The sequence below is a fragment of the Zonotrichia albicollis genome, chromosome 1 (genome assembly GCF_047830755.1).
Source record: "Zonotrichia albicollis isolate bZonAlb1 chromosome 1, bZonAlb1.hap1, whole genome shotgun sequence".
In the NCBI taxonomy this organism is placed as follows: Eukaryota; Metazoa; Chordata; class Aves; order Passeriformes; family Passerellidae; genus Zonotrichia; species Zonotrichia albicollis.
The window spans coordinates 136,844,338-136,862,491 of NC_133819.1; the positions used below are offsets into that span (position 1 = coordinate 136,844,338).

The 18,154-nt window shown below is 34.6% G+C and overlaps 1 long non-coding RNA gene across 2 annotated transcripts in view; it reads left to right on the forward strand.

The window, feature by feature from the left end:
- Positions 1-18,154, forward strand: part of LOC113458796 (uncharacterized) — a 63,114-nt gene that overhangs the window by 22,248 nt on the left and 22,712 nt on the right. The window contains exons 1-2 of one of the 2 annotated variants that reach the window (XR_012583305.1): positions 334-433; positions 1,253-1,317. The exons of the other annotated variant lie outside the window; for it this stretch is intronic. This is a non-coding gene — a long non-coding RNA (uncharacterized LOC113458796). Of the gene's footprint in view, positions 1-333; positions 434-1,252; positions 1,318-18,154 lie in introns of those variants that run through there. 2 annotated transcript variants of the gene reach the window in all.

Genomic DNA, 18,154 nt, shown 5'->3' on the forward strand with positions numbered 1-18,154 from the left:
CTATAGCTCTCCAAAGTGTGTGTTGTTGCATAAACAAGTCAGGTCCCACAGCAGCTGAGCTCAGGCTCCCCCAGCTGCCACCACAGCGTCTCACAGCGTGGCACACGCCCAGCTGGGGCCAGTCCAAGGTTGTGCTCCCGATGAGCTCCCAGAGCTTCAGACAGCAGAGCCAGCGCAGGAGTGGCTTTGCAATAAATCCTAAATTTAGTAAGGTCATGTTAATACTGCCTGGCAAGTGTAAATACCACCACTGGTGATCCTCCAGTGGGAAAGTACTACCATGGGTCTATAAATACTGATGGGACCATCACTTGAAGTATAATCATTCAGCCAAGTGGTCTTATGAAATCAGTGTAATTTTGAATGATTTCAGAAACTGGAAAATCAGGATAAAGTCTTGAGCAATTTTATCTACTAAAGGATAAGTTGTCAGGTAATTTGATCCAGATTGATAGCCTGCATTTGGCAACATCAGAAAATCCTCAGTTCTCTGATTTTTCTTGAAAGAAAAGCTGAGGAAAAGAGACAGCTTTAACAGCAATTTAAACACGATGCATATATTTAGTTCATGCACTGAAATTTTATGCAAAAAAATATACATTCAATATCTACTGTTGCAGCCTATCAATGTAATCTTATTTCTTATAATGAGTGGCTTATATAGTTTCTTTTACACTTGTAGTGGGCAGTACAGTTTTATTAAATATTATTAGGTTTTATACTAATGATTTTATTTAGGCAGACCTGTCAATTTCCTTTAACAAATTACCATGTGAGAAAACACGATACTCTCACCTGCTATGTTCGTGGAGTGCAAAGGTTGAGATATTTTTAAAAGAATCTTTTAGCAGTGAGCTAAACAAATATTGATAGTGTGCTCGGGAGGAGGAGTTATTTCAGGTTAGGCAACATTAACAACACAAAGCTCTTCAGATCTAAGCATAGAATTTAACCTTTGGTACTGGAAGTTTTCAAGAGACTTTGATTCAAAATGCATATATTACTTAACCACAAGAGGTCATCATAACACTGCTGTAAGCCACCTCAGTTTTCACCTCCACTGAGAGAAACTTGGAAGGAAACATTAAAAAAAAAAAAAGACTATGTTTTCAGCTAATCTAAAATTAACAGTCTGCCATATATTGATCATTTACTCAGAAGTGACAAACAAAATCCTTCCGTGTTACCAATGTTTTGGCTATATCCACAGATATTCTCTGAACTTCCTCTATTTTTTCTTTTTTTAACACAGTTAACAGCTCTTAGCCACGAGGTTAGTAGTGAAGAACAAATGACAAAGAATCAGCAGAAGAGTGCGTAAGTGGTGTTATATCATTGGAATTTGGCTAAATCACATGAATTCAAGGTTACTCTTTTTTTTCATTAGAAGTATGTAAAGGTACTATTTTTTCATCTTGGAATCATGTTTAGAAGTCTCTATCAGCCTTAGCTGGCAGATCTTTGCTTTAATATTTGCAGAAACAAAATTCACTCAAATCTTGCCTATGCAATTGTTTGCAAGATAATTCGCATTATGAGTGACAGATTCACTGTTACCAGTACACCACGTTGCTTCAATATATGGGTGAAACAAATTTCTTTATTTGTCTTTATATTGACTCTTTATCTTTGGCTATGGGAGATTTCTTGATGTAATTTCCTATCCTGTCAGTGGAAAATGCTCCTTCCTTACTTGTAGATCAGAAGTGGTTGTAAAAACATAGCCTGTTTTCCCAGATGTTGCACACTCCCCCTCCCCCTCAAAAATAGAATAATTTTTTCAGATTGGTTCTGTAAAAATAATGAGATGTGCACTACTGATATTAAAACTATTTTAATTTTATAACACAATAATATCTAAACAGATTTTGATTATTTTGGAATGCTGTTTCTAGAGCACTTTTTGTTGCATATCTTTTTCCTGACATTGAAAAGCAATTACATTAAAACTCCCTAACCTCTGTAAATTCTGTAATGTTCCAGTGTCAATTTCTGGTGGGTGTGACCCATTCCTAAAAATCTTTCCAAGATGTGACCTGTTGAAATACCTTATTTTCTGAAAAAACAATAGCGGGACAATTTTGACTGCAATATGTAAACTGAGATTCAGCATTTCTGAGGTGCTGAGTACCTGAAACTCTTGTAAAATGAATACCTCAAGCAATTGGATACTGCATGGAGGCTAGCACGGTGTGGAATGCTACAAGTATGCTGGTATGGGTAATAGAAATGTAGCTCAACCACAGAGAACACAATTGCATTTATCCCAGTTTCTGAGCTTTGCTCAACTGCTCTCACCTATGGAAGAAATAGTACAAACACATTTAAATTTGTGACTGCTTAGAAGTTAAAATGTATTAAATAAATGAAATACCTTGTATTTTTATAAAATATATGAGTATTGATTGAGAATGATAGACTCTATGTGTACAGACACAGTCCAGTAACCATGCTTTGTAGCTATTTTTAAATCGTTCCCATGCAGATCATCTTAATAGCTAAGCCCTCTTGTGCCAAAAACATGTATCCAGCTGACACACCCTGTGTTAACCTGCACCCTGGCCAATTTACTCTGTCTTTGATGAGAGAATTTGCATCAAAAACACACCCCTAACTTTCCTATAATCTGATTAAATTTTGATTGACAATTGCAATTGAAAAATGCATCTTTTACAACTGTTCCTCGTTAGAAGTGGTTTTTTGATATTGGATTCACAAATGCTACTCACTGATATGAAATATCAAGGAGTTCCCTTTCCCTCTTTCTTTTCTTTCAAAAGATAATCTAGCAGCTTTTTAGGTCAGCAAGCCTTTTGATTTTTAGGTCTTTGTTCAAGGAATTACATGCCAGTGTAATAAAAAGGTTTTTATCAGAGACTTAGAGTGGTAAGTCTGTGGAGAGAAGCCAGGACAAAATCGTTATCAGTAGATATAAACCTAGTGAAAAGCAGATTTGAGCAAACTAACACAGCTCTGGAATGCTTTCAGAAGTGAAGATGGAAATTTACAAAGTTTCTACACTGTCTTACAAAATTGGGCAACTTTGGTGTGAATAATTTGTACTTTTGTACACTGATATTCACATGAACTCAGCAGCCTCCTGCTCAGAGTCATGTTCTGGCTCGAATCAGAGGATGACAAGATTCAGATCCTGTGTTAACCTCTAGTCCTTCTCTTCATGCTGTCAGTACTTCTTTTCTGTTATCTTAATTGTGTCTTTGTGAGAAAAGTTCATGCGATGAGCACCCTCTTCTCTTCTTCATGGATCAGTAATTCATTAACTGTCACAAAATTCACAATCACTAGGTAACATCTTTACATTTCTTCAGGGATCCTGAAGGTTTTATCCTTGACACAGCCTGGAAACAAAATAAGGATGACAAAACTTTGAGATAAAAAGTACGGGCAAGTCAATATGAAGTGCAAGGGGTCCATTAATTCCCACATTTGCAGCTCTCTGAGGAGCACCACTCAAATGGTTTCCTCATCACCTCATTGATTTTGAACAGAGATGCAAATTCTGACAGCTTTTTTCTCAGATCAATAGGCAATTAATATTTTTGACCACCAATTTAATCTGCTTCACAAAACAGGCAGAAGATGTACATGGCTTCAAAAGGCAGTATTCCGGTGGCATAACATTAACATATTATAGATTGTATATTCTACATCCCATTCCTTGTAATCTTCATTACAGTTCCATTTTCCACTTAGGACTTCTATCTCAAATGGTTATCAATAAAGTCTTAAAAATGGAAGGTACTTCAAAATCAGAACTCTGTTTCAACAGGAAGATGAATAAAATTCAAGTCAAGGATTAATATTTTTTTTTTGGCCCCATTAAGTGGATAGATTCAAAAAGTATGTTGTTCAGCTTCAGATTCAAGCCTGATGTATTACAGATTTTTCACTAGGTGGAGCAATAGTATCTTTGTTAATCTGCTATTCCTATTCTGAACTCCTGTGCCAGGAGCTTGGATTGTGCAAGAATATTCTGAACTAAATCTGTATATATTGTAAATGGGGCATTTAATTTGGGAATATATTTTTCATCAATTTGATTTTTTAAATTTCTGACAAGTGTTAAGATACCTCTGATACCTCTTAAGAATTATTAAAATATAGAATTATTAATTTTACTTCTTTTTTTTAGTCTCAGATTCATAAACGTTTTATAGATGATGGAAAAAGTAACACGGAAAACAGTCCAGATAACAACTTAGTACTTTTGGTTGTTGTTGTTGTTTGTTTAATGCATGCAGTAAGAAAGAAAACCAAATTCTGGCTCCTAAGTTACCTAAATATTTGGTTAACTGAAATTCTCAAAAATGTCATTTTATATGAAAGCACATTTTTGCAATGGCTTATTTACATTTAATGTTAAAATCTCTTTTCAGGGTTTATTGCTTTAAAGTATAAAGATACTTACATTAAGAAATAAATAAGGAAGACTTTCAATGACATTCTATTTTCTTAAGATTATTAGTTAAGAAATATTGGTGGTAAGGTTTAGAATTTTTCAGGACAAGATATTTTTGTTAGAGATCCTTCTCTTGATACCTGCATGAGTAATGATTCTTTATCAAAAGATTAATTCATGTTTTCTATGGGGTTGTGTTATCAGAAGAAAAATTACATTATTTTACAATAAAATGTAAAAGTGATAGATTTTAAATTGCTATTCAATTATATCTATTTTCCATTTTAATCCATATGTTTTAGTTCATGGCTTGATTTGCTCCTATTATGTTATACCAGTTCTTTGGCTTCAGGCCAAGAATATAATACCTGAGCATGTGTTATTCTGATGATTTATGAAATGGCTGTTAGCAATGGCCCCAATTAATTTATGAAATTAAAACATTACATCAGATATTGGTTCACATTTAGGAAGAAATAAAGTCTGATAATGTGTTTATTTACCTTATTTCCTCCACACTTAATAGAATCAAAATAGTGTTTAATTATATAAAAGCATTGGAAAATAAATAACCATCAGATAGAGTAAAGACAGCTTAGGACTGCTGCTGGCAAGGCTGATAAAATAAAACCTAATTTCAGAAAGAAAGCACATACAAATTATATTATGTTACATTTTTAAGTGCCTTACTAACCATTTAAGCACTTTTGTTGATAGATTGCTGCCTCTCTAACACCCTGGAACCTCATTCATAAATAAACCTCAGTCTTCAGTAAAACAGCAGAGTTGGTTCTAAACATCGATTGTGCTTTTTGAGATTTAGCTATAGAACTCTTTGAACCCCTTTTTAAATTTCTGGTTAAACAAATGCACCCACCAGCACTGCAGCACCATGGGTGACTGAGCTGCCAGAACACACCATCATAAACACTTAAACACTAGAGGAAATGTTATACAGTATAATATTCAGGAATTAAATACTTAAGGCATTTAGGTATTCAAACACTATTCAGTTAGATAAAATTCTTATTATCACATTTTTCACAAACCCAAATGGGCACCTGAATTGTGGGAAAGGTTATTTCAATATAATATTTTCATTTTTATATTTTCTGGTAAAGAGTCATATATTTTGGTCAAAAAACAGAAAAAAAATAATTGTAGTAGTAGTAGTGTAAGTGCACTAAATATTCAGACTCTGACTCCTTTACTGGGAAATAGATGCTAAATCTTCTTTAATGCCATGGCCTGATGATCCATATGTAGGGGGATCCATGGGAGAGGTGGGACAGACCATACAACAGTTTTTGACCCTGTCACTTGGGCAGTAGGATCTGATTTAGCTTGAGCAAGTACAAACATGGATTTCTGTGTCTCTAATACCAGGAATATCAAATGCCAAACATCAAAATCAACGTCCATAAATTTTGCATCTCTGACTCTCCTAATCCCAGATCTATTGTCATGAAACAGTTTCAGACCCAGTGCATAAGAAAAGCTGGTAACTTTTCACAGCCTTATAGAAAGAGTGAATGAATGCCAGCAAACAGATCAGAGCTTTGTCTGACTTGAAGTAGAGAAATTCTGAAAGTTAAAAGTACTTGTCTTTCTTGAAATCATAATCTTCTTCCTTAATTGATTAAATTAGCTCATATTGTCACAGCAGTAGTCACTAATAAAGAGGTATGAAAGCCTTCAAATATTTTGAGAGTAAAGGATCTGTTTCTTACTGTGAATAACTAGCACACTTCTGCCTCATATAAAAGCTGATTCCTCAGCCTCAGACTTTATTAAAAATTATGATGATAATATACAAGCATCCACAAAAGACAGATGAGGATCTTGTTTGAAAATAGCAAGTGAAATGTCTGGTAAATTCTCTAATCTCCATAAGCTATATTTATTATCTTCACCAAATTACATTTACAGCTCCTTGCCTTTGATTTTATGAACAAAACTAAAATAGAGAGAAGACTTAAGCTGGTACTGTACATCCAGTACTTTCATTATGATCTGTACATTTGTGAAAAAATTATTAGATATGGAAAGAATTCCAAACACAGAGAAAATAATTTGCTGGGAAAAAAAAAAAAAGATAGGTTGACCTTCTCACAGCAAAAATTGCTTGTCTATAGCTTCTGCAAATACAATTTTGGATAAGTCTGCGGATTCCAAATGAGTCATATGAAGTGCATCAATATGAAATGAGTGCAACCCAAAGGTGCTGCTGAACAGCAGCTGGGTATTGTCTTCCATGTCTTGTCTTTCTAAATTAAAATTAAATTCATAGAAAATATGAAAATTTTCATCAGAGTTTGCTAAGTGGTACATTAGTTTTGTCCATGATTTTTGCTACTAGACTTTTGATTTAAGGAATTTATTTGAGTATTCTGCAGATAAGTTGGAAGTAATATTCAGAACATAATACTTCTCAGTGATTCTAAAATACTCAAGACTATAAAAGAAGATACAACTCCAGAAATTACGATAATTAATTTTTGAATTATTGTCATTTTTGCTTTGTTTTGTAAAAAATGTTGATATTTTCTCCTTTGCAGGAGAAGCTTATAAATCTTATAAAATATCTATAAGCTTCTCCTGCAAAGTTTATGAATCTTTTGAAGTACACATTGCTTCAGCACTTTTCTTCTTAGTTCATTTTCTGTGGCAGAATTCTGTTGACCAGCTTCCTTCTAAATCATGGTATTTTATGCATTACTACCTGCAAAGATTCTCCAGAGAGGTCTTTCTGGTCCTGCAATGGTTATATCACATCTGAGCAAGTTCATAATTGTTAACATTTTTAAAGATTCTTAAATAAGAGGGAATTGCTCCTACTTTGTCCAGCTTGTGTATTGTCTGCCCACAGCTGCCGAAAACATTGGTCCTGTTCCTTTTTAAGCAAGTTTCCATGAGCAGAACTATACAGATTGACCTCCCTGCCAACACTGATTTCCTAACTCAGAATCAGTCTGAAATATTCAACTTTAGTGAAATCTCTGAAGGGAAGTTGACAGAATATCTGTAACTATAAAAATATTTCTTTGTGATTGCTCGAAAATCCTGGGTAGATTATGCTGCAGGACTTAGATTTTTAGATCAAATTCACCAGATCTTTCAGGAGCCAGACTCTTAAAAAATTATGCTTTTCTTCTCATAGTTCTCCCTCTCTTCATAGTTTTTATGAATTGCAGCCCTCAAGAAATGCACAACTAAATTGTTCAGGGAAGCATGATATTAGATAGATAAAACAACACCTTTTCATAAAGCGAGTTTTAGCATAACTATATTTTAAATAAGTTACTTCATAATTTCATGATTTTGCTTTGAAATTAAAACAAAGAACTTATTTGCATTAAATATACAAAAAAGTATTTTGAGGAATCCCTCTGAAGTCACTGGGTGAGTGCACTGTACCTTACTTATCAATTATTTGAACCTGATTAGTTACACATTAAAATAGTGAATTTTTTGAACATAATTTTTAAATTTATTAAACAATTTAAAACTGAGCTGCAGAATGCAAAGTTGAGGATTTAAAATTGAAAGGGTCTTGTATGAATTTTGGGTGCAGAAACACATTCTTCTTTGATATGTCCTTTAGAAAAAGAAAACATTGACTAATCAACTATTTCAGATGCCCTAATGAAGTGCAGAGAACCAAAAATGTGACGTAGATAAACTGGATAATCCAAATAAATATTTTGCAATTCTAATCTATATAAAAACCAAATTTTCCAAAAAACAAATTATTCATTTTTCCATTTCACAAACTGAGTTTATCTGTAAGTATTGAGAGCTATAAATGTTAAATATATTTGAAACTCAGACGCATGGAGGATTCTTCTTAGGCTAAAGGAGTCTGTAATGCCACTGACTCCCAAATGACTTTGGTGAGACTGACATCCTGATTTCCACTTGTCTCTGGAAAATGAGCCTCAGGGTGACTCAGATGGAAAGATCCTAAGTTAGTGGCTATTTTCTGGAAATTTTTATATATAGTTTTATGGTTATATCTTCCTTACCCATCAAACAAAGCTATGGATTGCTGAGTAAAACACAGAAAGACTGTATCAGTTGTCAGCATTTTTTATCACTGAAATTAGTGGTAGTTGTCTTGCCAGAAATGCCACTAAGAATAAACATCAAAAAATGAGATGAGAAGAAATGTTAATTGTCATATGAATGCTGTGTATTTGAGAATTAGCTGAATCATTTCCTGAAAAGAGAATTCCTGTTACAACGGCAGCACAGCCACTGTTACAGAAGTCAAGCACACCCATGAGCTAACATCTGTGTGCAAACATACACACAAATTACATACTTGCAACACTTCGGTGGAGGGAATTTGTGCAAGTCCTGCAGGATTAGCTCAGAAGTAAGAATGATTAATTTCTAGAGTCCATGTTCTATTTTTATTCTTCTATTTCGGGAGTTAATGTCACATTCTCCCCCTTTTTCCTTAAGACATAACAAAATGTAGCATTCAGTTAGCAAAAATACCCGCAAGATCCTTAAGATATTAATCTTTAGCTATTTTTATAAAAGAAATTTGGATTTTTTTATTTGACTAAGATTTTTTAGCTTTATAGAAAAGCTATTTTTTCATATGGGATAAGTACAGTTTAGTACTTACCTGTACTTTAGTACAATTTGGTTGTGCAGAATTGTGTAGAATTGAAGATAAACCCCAGGTGTACCCAACCTTTGGTGTCATCTGCAAATGAGCATATCTAACTTTTTGCCTTTTAGCATCCTGATTATCAGGTCAACATTTTCTTTGGGCAAAGTATGATTTATGTTTATGCTTTTCCAATAGCTAAAATTGTGGCCAAATGGCTGTCTTATAAAATGAAATATACTCAGATCTTAAAACTACTGGTTTTGTGCTGTGCTCTGATTATCACAGGAATATCTGAAAAATGGAGAGTTCTCTTCTATGCCCTTTTGGTCTTTTTAGATTCCAATTTGTCTAATTAATGCTGACTTTCCACAGATGTTGTGTTTTAGTTTTTTGGGAAGAAGAGGGGGGAAGAGTTGTTTTGTTTTGGTGGTTTTTATTTGTTTGCTTTTAAGTAACACAAAATAAAGCCCTCATATCTTTTAGAATTACAGCTTTTCAAGGATGGCTGACATATTTAAATATCTAGACAGAGAAAGAACAAATTTAGTTGATATCTGACTTCTCAGATTTAAAGAGGTGGCTTCAGTGAATGCAGCTCAAACTCTGATTTTGCCATTTGCTTCCTTATTGATTCTCATAATCAGTAATGATTATGTTACCATTTACACTAAATTATACCTATATAGAGTAAATTTCAATTAGCATCTGAAGTCCTTTTTTTTTGCCTTCTTAATGTTGATTGTTCTTTGGGATATCTATTTTCTGTTATTTAGACAAGTAAATGACTGAAGCGTCAGTTTGCTGTATGAGTGAAATTAATCCCGTTTTAGGCTGCTTATATCACAAAGTAAAAGAAGAAACTATTTGTTAGAAGAATTGAAAATAAATCAAAATTAAATCAAAATCTATATATCTTGCTTCAGATTACAATTACAAACAGCCTGATACTATCTTCTGTGGATGGGAAGCATTAGAAATATATTCCATAGTCAGATTCTAGCACTGCTGGAGGACTAGGGAGAACAGTTCTCATTCAGTTACAGTGTTCCTGGAGACACAAAAATAATTCTCTGAAATGCTATCTTTCCATTCCCAGAACTTTAATAGACTGTATTTCAGATTAATTCAAATGTGTTTCAAATTAGCTTCTTAATTATCTCAATGTAATTATGGTCCTAAACATGTTCGCACTCAATCATGCATTACAGTATATGTTCATTAAAAATAAGCAACTTTATTGCTTTAATTTATTGCAGTTACTAAACATGTTGATTTGAGACGGAGCTGCTCAGGTATAATCCTTTCGATTCATGTAAAACTTCTCTTTCCACATTCTTATGGAAATCCTGTGACTTGTGACTTGTCTTCAGAACTGTCTTTCAGGTAAACTTGGCACATAAACTTGGCTTCATGAACTCAAGCAAAAGAGAATTTTATTATTTATTGCTGTCAGCCATAAGGCTTAATGACAGGTATGGGGAAATATTGGGGTAATTCCCCTATATGTTTATACTTAGCCCTTAAATGGCAACTTTTTTTTTTCCAAAGCTATGAGATAAAATAATTTGTAGGAAGTTAAAAGAGCTTGATGAGGTCAGGCGGGAATAATTATCATAATTGCTGTATATGTAAGTCTTCCCACCTGTAACCAATTACCTATTTTACCACCATCACTGGAGATATGCATTAGCAAGCTGAGTCATTTCCATCAAACAGTAAATTTTGAAAATATCTGAAAAACATGAGGGTTGCAGTATTCTAATGTTTCCGGCTCTAATTGGCTGTTTTAGGCAGATGTGTCTGGGTTAATAATGCTTTCCATTGAACTATCACATTTTTGCTTTACAACAGCTGTAGAGAAACCAAAACCAGTCACTTCTCAGAGGTGCACAATAAAAGACGAGAAACAATGCTACAAATTCCAAGAGAAATTTTGCCTGGATATAAGGAAAAAAAAAAGCCAACAATTAAAAAGTGTAGCAAAAATCACTGCAAAAGGGACCTTGACTACAGCTGCCCAGCTCTGGCAATGTTTGTTCAGTATGATCTGACAAACAAAGTACAGATGAACCTTCTTATGCAACTGCTGCTTAGCCTCACACTTTCTGTAACATTTGGTGGCTGGATACCAGAGGGTGACAGAGGCCCTGGGGACAATTAGTAATTGGTCTTTGCTAAGCAGAAAGTCAAAGAGATTTGCCTGGGGCTATATGATTAGCAAGGCCATTGACAGCTTATGTTTACAACCCGAGTTAGGAAGCAATAAATAATTAAGACAGTAGTTCCTGCTGGGTGGGTACAGGGATACAGCATGAAAGGATGCCAGCACAGCAAAGGCAGAGCCTGCAGGGGAAGAGTTATGGCCAAGCTACCAGCCAGGACCCCAACACTGAGGGCAATGATTGCCTGTTTGTTCCCCCTCATCTGAGCTGCTGGCCCAGAGGAACTGGGACCTGATTTGTGAGTATGTGATGAACATGTGTGGCAAAACAGAGATCTTGGAACAGAAAACTCTGGACAAATTCTACATCCCTCCTGTTAATAGTAAGTTCAGAAATATATGTTTTTGTGTTTATCCCACCAAACTGGTCTGTAACACAATCCTTGAGATCTTAAAAACTCAGCTGAAGTAACTTGATCTAATGTTAGAATTGGTTTCTGCTTTGAGCAAAGTTTCAGAATAGATATTCTCCAGGACTGTCTTCAAACCTAAAGAATTCTGTGACATCATGACTACAACTTACAGCTAAAACTCCAAGAAACAATCACAGGGGTTTATTTATTAAATTATTGGGCTTTATTTGTTATACAATTTACAAATGTCAAAATCCTATGACATACAAGTAAATGATGACTATGCACTGTCACATTCTGACTGTCATACCTTAGAGGAACTAGAAAGGGAAAAATAGGTGATTCCTGATTTTCTTTGTTGCAGTTGATGAACACACAAACTAGGAAATAGGAGTAATATGGATGATACAATTGCATTTTAAGGCAACCTCTCTCCTTGCAAGGAGATCAGGAAACTCCAGAAGGCACTGTCCAGAAACTTGCCTGAATGCCAATACAAATTGATGTGAAAGATCATATCTGCTGATCAGGGTTTAAACTAACAATGACCCCATGTTTTTTTACTATCATGGTTGCCTAGGTCTCAAGCATCTATGAATGACCTGGGACATTTTTAGTAACTGTTGGCCACATTGCACCTCCTGCAGTGATATTATGTTGAAAAAAATATAAATAGTCATATGTCTGATGTAGTAGTATTTCTAAATGGCCTATGAACCACTTACAAGATAAACATAATACCTTTAATGGAAACATGATGAGTGAGGGGATTCAAAGGAAATTCCAATTTCCAGTGCTTACTTCATCTTGAAGAGAAAGAGCTTAAGAAACATTCATTTTAGAGGGAAATGGTGACTGTCCGTATTTCGAAGTGTAACTGACAAAGTGACACTTTGAAGTGTCTTACTTTCAGATGTTTATCTTAACTTTGACCTTTCTATCACTTAATACTGCTTTCAATGTTTTGTTCACATTCCCATGGGCAAAAGCCCATGGTACCCAGTTATTCACCAAAAATGCCAGCTCCCCACACTAACCTCTCCTAAGCTTAGGTTACAATAGGATTGTGTTTTGCATTAAGGATTCTTAAGTCAGTTTTCCAAAATCCCAGAAGATAAATTTGCTTCCACCACCATTCAGCTAAGAGAGTATGAATAACTAGGGCAAGTGACTGGTTTGGAAACAAGACTCACCTTAGACCCTGCCCCCATTAATACTTAGCAAAGCAAAATGTCACGTAGCTGGTAAAATTTTTCAAGTAAACAGCCTGAGTCAATATTAAGTCTATTTTACAAGTCTCTATTGTTGGGTTAGCTGCTTTACAGCAAAATTGCAAATTTCTAGTCCCAATTATGCCCAAGTACTGACAACACTGCTGCCTGTGAGATAAAAGTGTCTTGTTATTAGAAGATCTATTCACTGTGAATGATTTAATTTTCTGCCCCTGAAATCATCTTAAATTAAGTTGTTCATAAGAAGGTGACTGCAGACAGAAGGTTATTATTTGGACAAGCCTCTATGAATGAAAATTCAATAGCCAGACTCTCATTTGTCTGCCTAAAAATGTTGTTATATTTTAGGTTCATTTCATTTTGAAAAGTTTGATGGTAACAGAGAAGGACAGTCTTCACTGGAGCTTGTCTGGTGTAGGGAGGTCCAATGTCCGTCTCCTTCATCTAGCCCATCAGAGAAAAATGCTAAATCCTGCTGAACAATGGCAATATTGAGCTTCCGTGCAGCGACACTTTAAATAGGGCCTTCACAAAATTTTAATGAAAATGCCTCATGCCTGACCGGTGTTCAACTGCTTTTCAAGACCTTCACCAACATATATCTGATTTTGGTTCCTACATGTTCCTTTTCTATTGGGTCAAGAAAACCTTTAGGATGGGTACAAATGGTTCTGCAAAGGCAAGTGCTGAATTAAGCTTTTCAAAAATGGACATCCCTGGAATCAGAAAGGATGCTTTCAAAGGGAATTTTCTAGGTTGTACATGAAGCAGTGGCAGCAAACTTTTATCTGCTGGTGAAAACCATTGCTCTGCAAAGGGATCGTTTTGGGAAAATAAAGTTGAGACTGGAGCTGTGCAGGCACTAGTTCTGCAGCCACATGTCAGCTTATCAGGAAACCTGAATTTTATTCATTTTGTTGTATAAAGCAACTATGCGAAGTTTTGAGTTAGTGTTAGAGCTAGAAACTAATAGCTGAAGGCTAATTTTTTCCAGATCTGCTGTGTGTGCTTGGTCTATTTGTGATGAAATACCATTTTGCTGCTAAAGGAGAGGAAGAAAAGAAAACAAATGCCACAGAACCCTTTCAAATGTCATTTAGTAGAGAACATTAGAAATCAGGGAATTATAGCCCACATTTCCTATCTTATACAAAAATATAGTTTGGAAAGACTGGATGAAATTAATACTTATGACATAGATTATGTTGCAGCATATATTTAGGCAGAAGAGATACACATAGAACAACAATAACCTTTGTGTGTTTTTAACACACTCAACCATTTAAACATAGTAGAAGTTATTAATAATTACACTTCCATGTCTAGGCATCTTCAAGCAACAGACTTCTTTCTCTAAGCTTCTAGAATTCTTCCAAATGGCAGATTGCTGCCTGAGTCACAACAGCAGGAAATTAGTGCTAACATTGTATAGCTTGCTGCTGAAAAGAGGAAGGGGTCAATGTCATTCATGATTTGTCATCAGTTTGAGTTTGTGTTAAAACCTATGGCACCAATTTTTTTTTACAAATAAGCCAAGTAATTCAAAATATTCTGCCCAAGAAACAATGCTCTTCCTACATAATGCTGTTAGCAAATTTATGTTGTCTGGCATTAGCATGTTGATGTTACCTTTTGCATGTTAAAGAATGCATGGCTGTATTTTTTCCACACTTGAGATAGTCAATGTACATCTACTTAATGGCAATGCTATATTTCCTATAACTTCTTTCAAAAGGCATTTTGAATCTTTCAGGATTATCCTTCTATTAATCTATTTCAGTAAACATTACTGAGACATCACATGAGTTTGTTGGTTTTTTTAATTGAACAGAAGCTTACAAACAAGTCATATATTGTTTAAAAGAGAAAGCAACATTCATTCTTAGCGTGGCATCAGTTTAGGAAGCTTCATCAAATTTCCTTCATTCATCTGCACTGGCACTCCAAGGCAGATCCTGAGTGGGTCTGTACGTGCTGCTCATCACACAGTGATGCCCTGCAGTATCTGGGTCCCTGAGCCATGTGACTCCTGTGAGCACTGTACGGGTCAGCTGCTATTTAATTTCTGTTTCACTAATAATCATAAAGAATGCCATAGGCGCTTTTAACAGCAGCAGCAAACCAGGGGCTTTTGAAGTGTCCCTCTCCAATCTGAATCAAAACATCTGATAAATCAATTTTGCTATCTCAAATCTTGGCTTTGGTTTCCTGTGTTTTCCTAGTGGCATTCCTCTATGCTTCCAATAACATGGCAATTTCTATAGAGTGTGTTTGTGTGTGCAGGCAGACAGCTCCTGATGACACTTCTCTTTTGTCCCTTCAACACAAAGAGGGATGTATTACTCTACCAAATACAAAGGACTAATTCTACTAAATCAGCTTATGTGCTCATTAGTGGACATAGCAGTTTGCAAAATTTAATCAACAAAGATTTGTAATCACCTTTACTAAATAGTAGCAATTCTTATTTTATTTATCATAATTCATTTTGCATCTAACTGCTGTAAATGTATTTTATAGAATAGATGGTATTCTTTGTGATTAGCTTAATATGAAGGACACAGTAATAGTTCTTTTGAGTAACTTTTCAAAGTAATTTCCTTGCATTTGAGTGCATAACATTTTTCATCACAATTCAGTGGCATTCTTTTTACAAGCACAACACATGAGTTTAGGCACATGAAGATATACATATTTTTGATATGTTATCCTTATTTAAGAATATTAATGCTAATATTAACAGTTGACTTGTTAAGTGTGAAGCGAAAACAGACATGACAATAAAATAATTACAACATATCTAGACCAACTCGCTAATTGGTAAACGGTTTAGGATTCATGACACACTGATTCCAATTATTGCTAAATGTGCAAACTAAGTTTTATAAAAGGGCTCTTGTATTAAAAGTGAGATAAAACTACTAAATATGTTGCTATGCAGAACGCCAGTCATCCCAGCTCTTTTAAAAAACAAAGTACTTCAGATATTTTAAATATCTGAAAAAAATCCAGATTGCAAGTGTTTAAAAACTGCACCCAAGATATGGTGCATTAGATAAGCAAGGCAGAGTATCACTTTGGGATGGAAAAAAGTTGAAAACATAAGTGTGCTTACAGTGCATTTTTAAATTAAAGATTTTTAAGTTTGTGAATTGCAAAGTCCTCAGGGAGAGTCATCACACTGCACTGAACATATGCCATTTTGGAAAAAAAATGGTTGCTTGGATCAGAACTGGAGAGTCTAATGAAGTTTTAGAATGGAAGCCCAGACACATTGCACAATACAAGCTCCTCACCAAGATTTGCCAGATTTCCCTGTCTACACAATGGTGTTGCACTCATGCTGTCCTGTGAATGTTTGGCTTTGAAAAATGATGCCTATACATATGTACATACTTTATATTTATTGGTTTTCACTACTAATGTAGTTTAGAGAAAACACTTTTGAAACTGCAATGGCTGATGATAAAATTTTTGAATGACTTTTGAATATGTGATGTTTTTAATATAGACTGTTATCCGTCAGGGTTTTTGGTTTTTTTTTTTGTCATTTAATACTCCATGTTAGGTCATATTTCCTGAAATATTTCCAATTAATATGATTGTATGTTCTTGCTTGCCTGATCATGCAGTTCCAAGTAAAAAGTAAATCACTTTCATTGGAACAAGACCCCCAGTGTAGGCAGTAGGTTTAGTAATTGGGTTCAATGGTACAATTTATGCCTCAAAGCAGAAGGCACAGATGTGCAGAACGACTGCAGGTTGCACCTGGAAACTGTCAGTTCCCAAATGTACATGAAAGTCAAAATCCATATCCAAATCCTTTTGATAAAAGCAATTTTATCAAAATTCTTTCACCTCCTACATCATGTTTACATTAAATGTGATAAAAGCCCTTCATTTACAGAACAGGCTTTAGGGCATAGTGATATTACTGCAACAAAGTAACTTGGCATAATCCCAGGTCCAGTTTCTTCCTCCTGATTATTTCCCATACTTCTCTGAACATAGCAGGCTATAGTTTTCCACTCTGGAAACATTACTGCAACTTCCAGATTTTCTTCAGAAAATACCTTGTGGTTAAATTTGCATAAGAGTTCAATACCTTCTCTATCGCCTTTCCTTGATAGGAAACATTATTTTGCTAAAGAAATATATTTTTACCGTAAGGATTTTCAGTGTGTTCATAATTTTTTTATTGATTTATTCAGTAATTTGATAGGAAACATTATTTTGCTAAAGAAATATATTTTTACCATAAGGATTTTCAGTGTGTTCGTAATTTTTTTATTGATTTATTCAGTAATTATTTTATTTCCTTTCAGAATACAATATGTTCATACATGTTCAGCATTTGATTTTTCACGGTGAAAGAAATCAACTAAACAGGAATTAAAAATGAAATAAAATAAGGCTACTGCTGAAAGTATTTTCAAACCTCACTTACAATGTCTGAACTTTTATTGTTCAAATTTGAGTAACTGGATTAATTGACAGAACTGACAAGAGTATGAGTGAGCAGTCAAAGAGGATTTTGTAAGCCTAAATTCATTTAAATTTCTTCTGTTGAGATGCAAAATGACTAAGGATTTCCAAAGCATTTTTGGGTTTTGGATCAGTGGTTTTATTTGAAATTAGTAATTCTGGATTCTTGAGTAAATCTGTTTCTCTCCTCTTTCTGGACTAGAAACTCTGATCATATTCATGGTGCAAAGCCAGCACCATGATTTGATGCAGTAGGAAGGACAGCATGAAGATCCTGAGGAGTACTTTAAACTCAAATTTATTTAGTGAATTTGAAGCGTAAAATATATGAGGAAGGAAGAAAAAGACTGAGAATTTGCCTGAACCTCACCTCCTACATAAATCTGACCAGATACTTGTGGTTAATATGAAATTGTGGAGTGTGCAGTGCCACTTCTCTTTTTTAGCTGTTGGAAATTTTATGCATTTAAATAAAATGCATTCCAAGGCTTGCTAATACATCTGCTACAAACAAATTTTATTCAATAAGTATACATCTTCCATTTCTGACTTCACACTGTTAAGCAAAGGATCGCATGGAAGGGATCCAATAAGATGGGAATATGTGGGGATGTAAGTTTATCCTATGTCTTTATGTTTCACTGCATTAAAAAAATTGAAAAGGTGAGCAAGTCATTGAAGTTTTAGCATGTAGTAATAATATTTTCATGTATAATTTCCACTAATTACAATGTATTTAATAAAGCAGCAAATTAAACATGCATTGCTTCTTATGAGAATTATTTTACACACATAATGTGGATTCCTTATAATGCAAAT